This window comes from Choloepus didactylus, chromosome 3 (assembly GCF_015220235.1).
Source record: "Choloepus didactylus isolate mChoDid1 chromosome 3, mChoDid1.pri, whole genome shotgun sequence".
Lineage (NCBI taxonomy): Eukaryota > Metazoa > Chordata > Mammalia > Pilosa > Megalonychidae > Choloepus > Choloepus didactylus.
In genome coordinates, this window is record NC_051309.1 from 90,989,158 (window position 1) to 90,995,542 (window position 6,385).

General features: G+C 38.0%; 1 pseudogene; it reads left to right on the plus strand.

Annotated features, from left to right (window-relative positions):
* Positions 1–3,111: 3,111 nt before the first annotated feature.
* On the plus strand, positions 3,112–6,172 carry LOC119528705 (annotated as a pseudogene).
* Positions 6,173–6,385: the final 213 nt, after the last annotated feature.

Here is a 6,385-nt window from a genome sequence, read left to right on the forward strand (position 1 = left end):
TACACTCTGCTCTTCCTGTGCCTTAAGTATGTGGTTAGCAAAATCATTGCCTATTATGGGAGTATCTGTTGCATTGGGAATGACTGAGGAAGTTTCTTCTTTTTTCCATTGATCACCACAACTACTTTTAGAACTTGACAGTGTAATTTCAGTCCTTTTTCAGAGCAATAAAGAAAGGGGTAATGAACTGAAGGAAATTTGCCATTCTCAATGGACAGGAAGGCATGATGCTTTTGAAATTTTAGTGGAACCCCTGCAAGCACTTGTTTTATGTTTAGATGGTATAAATAGTGACACAAATATTAGATGGAATAACTGCATAGCTGGCTGAGCATTTGTACTCTGTAGTGCAGTAACAGATTTTGATTTCATTGTACCATTGTTGTTCTTAAGAATGTCCTATCAGCTGGGAAGGAGGAACTGTGCGAGGAGGAGGGGGCTGAGATGCCCCGTTCGGCCATTTTTGCTTCAGGCTGAGAGCGCACCGCCGCACAGCCCGGCAGCCCGGGGCTTCCCTTGAGGGACGGCGCACACTGGTGATGTACCACAGCATTCCCTTGGCTGAACTCCTGAAGGATCGCGGCTGGGAGGGGGGACCTGCTCAGAGAACCAAGGGACTCTACGCCAAGTCCAGTGGTTTGTGGATCAGTGAGAGAGAGGGTCTGGGGCTGAACTGAAATGAAGGCTTAGACTCTTGTGGCAGCCTTGAATCTCCGGGATCCTGGGGGATTTGAACATTAAAACTGCCTTTCCTCCCTGGCCACCCGTACACATGCCCCACATTCAGGGCGGATGGCTCCAGCAACACACCCAAACTGGGTTCTCCAACTGAACCCACAAGAATCATTTCCCCACACACCACAGGAACAAGGTTAGAACTGACTTGAGGGATATAGGTGACTCACAGACGCCATCTGCTGGTTAGTTAGAGAAAGTGTATGTCACCAAACTGTGTTTCTGAAAAATTAGATCAATATCACCCCCCTTTTTTTTTACAACTTGAAAGAACCCTATCAAGCAAAACAAATGCCAAGAGGCCAAAAACAACAGAAAATCTTAATGCATATGATAAAACCAGATGATATGGAGAATCCAACTCCAAACACACAAATCAAAATATCAACTCCAAACACACACAGTACCTCGCAAAATTAATCAAAGAACTACAATCGAGGAACAAAAACATGGCAAAGGATTTAAAGGACATCAAGAAGACCATGGCCCAGGATATAAGTGACATAAAGAAGACCCTAGAAGAGCATGAAGAAGACATTGTAAGAGTAAATAAAAAAATAGAAGATCTTATGGATATAAAAGAAACTGTTGGCCAAATTAAAAAGACTCTGGATATTCACAATACAAGACTAGAGGAAGCTGAACAACATCTCAGTGTCCTAGAGGCCCACAGAACAGAAAATGAAAGAACAAAAGAAAGAATGGAGAAAAAAATCGAAAAAATCGAAATGGATCTCAGGGATACAATAGATAAAATAAAACGTCCAAACTTAAGACTCATTGGTGTCCCAGAAGGGGAAGAGAAGGGTAAAGGTCTAGAAAGAGTATTCAAAGAAATTGTTGGGAAAACTTCCCCAACCTTCTGCACAATATAAATACACAAAGCATAAATGCCCAGTGAATTCCAAATAGAATAAATCCAAATAAACCCACTCCATGACATATTCTGATCAGAGTCTCAAATACTGAAGAGAAGGAGCAAGTTCTGAAAGCAGCAAGAGAAAAGCAATTCACCACATACAAAGGAAACAACATAAGAGTAGTGACTAATCAGTGGCCACCATGGAGGTGAGAAGGCAGTGGCATGACATATTTAAAATTCTGAGAGAAATTTCCAACCAAGAATACTTTATCCAGCAAAACTCTCCTTCAAATTTGAGGGAGAGCTTAAATTTTTCACAGACAGACAAATGCTGAGAGACTTTGCCAATAAAAGACCTGCCCTACTTCAGATACTAAAGGAAGCCCTACCAACAGAGAAACAAAGAAAGGAGAAAGAGATATAGAGAATTTTAACAGACATATATAGTACCTTACATCCCAAATCACCAGGACACTCATTTTTCTCTAGTGATCACAGGTCTTTCTCCAGAAGGGACCATAAGCTGGGACATAAAACAAGCCTCAAGAAATTAAAAAAAAGAAAAAAAAATTTGAACATACTCAAAGCACATTCTCCAACCACAATGGAATACAAATAGAAGTCAATGATTTTTGAACTGTAACTCCACTATTTACTTCCTACAGGATATAAAATACACAAACTGTAAGGACAAATCAGTGGTTTTGAACTCAATGTAAAATATGTAATTTTAGACAGCTATATAAAGGTGGGGGAATGAAGGAGTATAAGAACATAGTTTATGTGTCCTATTGAAGTGAAGGTGGTATCAAAGAAAAACAAGATTGTTATAGATTTAAGAGGTTAAATTTAAGCCCCACAGTAAACACAAAGAAAGTATCAGAGAATATGACCATAGAGATGAAAAGTAGAGTTTGGGTTAAGAGAAATGGGGGAAGGGGCAATGGGGAGTTAAGAAATGAGTGTAGGGTTGCTGTTTGAGGTGAAGGGAAATTTCTAGTAATGGATGGTGGGAAGGTGATAGCATTACAACATTCTAAATGTGATTAATCCCACTAATGGAATGCTAGGGAGGGGGTGGAATAGGAGGACTTAGGCTGTATGTATGTTTCCACAACTAAAAAAAAAAGACAGTCTAACTAGATGACAATTGAATGCTAAGGATGAACTTGGATCGGATTAGAGGATAGAGGACAGGTGGCAGAAAGGGACACAGTTGAGACATAAGGAAAAGGAAATATAGAATGTAAGCTTTGTATCATTGTTGAATCTATTGTACTTCTTAGCTGTGCTTAATGGGATTGCATAAACGAATGTTCTTGTTCATGGGAAGTGTACATGTGAATTATAGTGTATGTTCAAGGATGTGTGCAGCTAACTCTCATATGTTCAGAAGACAGCAATAGATGATGGATGATAGATAGGGAGGGAGGGAGTGAGGGAAAGAAATAGCGATGTGACAGCAGGTTAAAGTTGGTGGATTGAGCTATCGGGGGAGGGGGGTCAGGGTATGATGGAATTCTGTGTATGGGGCTAGTATTGTTTTTGCAACTATTCATATAACTTTGAATTTATTTCAAAAAAAAAAAAGAATGTCCTATCTTTTATGAGAGCCTTTGGGAAAAATCCCCAGGGGCAAACCTCTGGTGTCTTCTTTGCAGCCAGCAGCTTGACTGCAGTGCTACATTCACTCAATGAAGTGATGGAAAATATTGAAGTTTATCATGAATTTTGGTTTGAGGAAGCCACAAATTTGGCAACCAAACTTGATATTCACATGAAACTCCCTGGCAAATTCCGCAGAACTCAGCAAGGTAACCTGGAATCTCAATTAGCCTCTGAGAGTTACTATAAAGAAATATTAAGTGTTCCAACAGTGGAGCACATTATGCAGGAACTTAAAGATATATTCTCAGAACAGCACCTCAAACTCTTAAATACTTATCTCTGGTACCCTCTGTCATGGGGCAGCTCAAATTCAATACGTCGGAGGAACACCATGCTGACATGTGCAGAAGTGACTTACCAATCCTGACACACTCTCGGCCGAGCTTCATTGTTGGAGAATCAAGTGGAAACACAAAAGGAAACATATAGAGCGTCCATCCACCATGTATGAAGCCCTCCATCTGCCTGACATCAAGTTTTTTCTTAATGTTTATGCTTTGTTGAAGGTCTTACGCATTCTTCATGTGATGAAGGTTGAGAATGAACTCTATGAAAATAGACGAAAGCTTCTCAAAGCATATCTGAGGAACACTTTGACAGACCGAAGGTCAAGTAACTTGGCTTTGCTTAACATAAATTTTGATATAAAACATTATCTGGATTTAATAGTGGACACATATCAAATTCTATACAACTAAGTCAGAGCTTCCCACAGGTAATTCAGAAACCATTGAAAATACTTGAGACTTCTAAAATAGGTTTTCTCTTATATTTGGAGGAAGAGCTGTAAGGTGTATGTAGGCTGCTTAATCACTGACTATCTTTGCCTATAGGTCTCCCATTGAATACATTTGTCATTAATAATCTACCTATTTAAAGGGCCCCCATTTGAACACTCATGCTTTGAAGACCATCTGTTCTTCCAGAAGGTAGCATTGAAAGTGCCGTGTTTCATTTCTGTGTGCTCTCCATTAGTGGCACTCTGGAATTATTTTTGTTAAGTCATTTTAGACACAACATTAATCATCACTGTGGCTCCAATTGTCAGATTATCAGTCCAGTTATCAGTACTTTGAAGAAATAAATTTTGACAAGGTGTGGAAGGAAGGAATGCATTTTGTAAAATGTTACAATGAGGTTCACTATTGACCTTTAACTAGAAAGACTTTAAAGTATGTTGTTAAAATTTATATTGGACAGTTAAGGGAATCACCAGAGAGTGAGAGAAACTGAGCTCGCCAAGCAAGGATTTCAGCGTAGATTTTGTCTTTATCAAATGAACCTAAAGGAACAAGTTACAGTTTGAATGCCTTTTTCCACATCTGGTTGTTGCTGTTTACATTCCTTTATTGAGCCCATGCCTTCATAAGCTGTTTAGCAGGTATGTGTTGAACATTTCTGTTTCCTGGTCAAGACAGAATCAGAGGCCATGGATACTGACTGCTGATTTGTCTGATTTCTTCTGTCTATTTCCATGACTATGTCTACTCCCTCATCTTGATTATCAGCAGAACCTGGGGAGCCTACAAAAATAAGTGTTTTGTGGTTTATCTAGGAATAATACAGAAAATATTGCTATTATATTTGGTGAAGAAAATCAATTTTGTACAGTTTATTTCAATCTAAATAAAATGTGAATTTTGTTTAAAAATAAAAAAGAAATGGTCATTGAGGGCCCACATTGTCCTCTTTAGTGAATGAAATGTCAAACTGCTGTCTGTGAAACTTGAACATGAAAGGGCATGCATGGGATTTGGGGTTTAAGTTCTTATACCCTTTCTGTTGTGTGTCCAGCTTCAGTTGAATGGAACCAGGTGGTTTTCTAGTCAAGTATGTGCAATTTTAAGCTTAGGCAGAGCCTAGAAGGATGATAAATTTAGAGAATTTTCTTGAGTAATCTAGAAAATATTTTTAAATCAGTTTTAACAAATCTCAAAAACTTGTGAAGAAAAGGAACCAGAGGTTTCAGCTAGTCAAAGTAAGGCAGCCACATTGAATTGTCAGCAATTCTATTTGTTTTTCACATTCTTTTTAAAACAGCTTTAATGAGGTATAGGTACATACCATAAAATTGTAATCACCATCATGATCCAGTTTGAGAACATTTCCATCACCCCATTAAGTTCACTGGTACCCATTTGCAGTCAATCTGTGTTCAAATCCCCAGCATTAGGCAGCCTCTGATCTGCTTTCTGGACATTTGATATGTCGAATCATACAATAAATAGTGGCTTGTGTCTGACTCTTTTGCATAAAGTAATGCTTTTGCTTGTATCAGTACTTCATTCCTTTTTTATGAACGCCATATTTTGTTGACCCATTTACCAGTTGATGTACATTCAGATTATTTCCAGATTTTGGTTCTTAAGAAAAATGTTGCTCTGAATATTTATGTACATGTCATTGTGTTGACAGTTTCATTTGTCTTGGATAGATTTCTAGGAGTGGAATTGCTGGGTTGTATGTTTAAGTTTATGCTTAACTTTAAGAAACTACTGAACTGCTTTCCAAAGTGATTGTACCATCTTAAATCCCACCAGTTTGGTGATCCGCGCTCTCGCCAAAACTTGGTATTGTTTGACTTTTTATTTATAGCAATTTTAAATGTGTATGTAGAGGTAGCTCATTGTGGTTTAACTTTGATTTCCCTAATGGCTAATGGCATTGAGTGTCTTTTCACGTACTTATGAGCCATTTGTTAATCTTCTTTGATGAAATCTCTGCTCATATCTTTTGCCCATTTTTAATTGAATTGTTGTTATTCTTATTTTCTTCTTGTTATTGAGTCCTAGGAGATATTTATGTGTTCTGGATACAAGTCCTTTATCAGATACACAATTTGCAAATATTTTCTCCCAGACTGTGGCTTATCTTTTTTTTAATTCAATTTTATTGAGATATATTCATATACCATACAGTCATCCAAAGTGTACAATCAGTTGTTCACTGTACCATCATGTAGTTGTGCATTCATCACCCCAATCTATGTTTTGAACATTTTCCTTGTACCACAAAAAGGGAAAATAAGAATAAAAAATAAAAGTAAAGAAAAACTCAAAACACCCCCGCCACCCTATTTTTCATTTAGTTTTTTTGGTCCCCATTTTTCTACTTATCCAT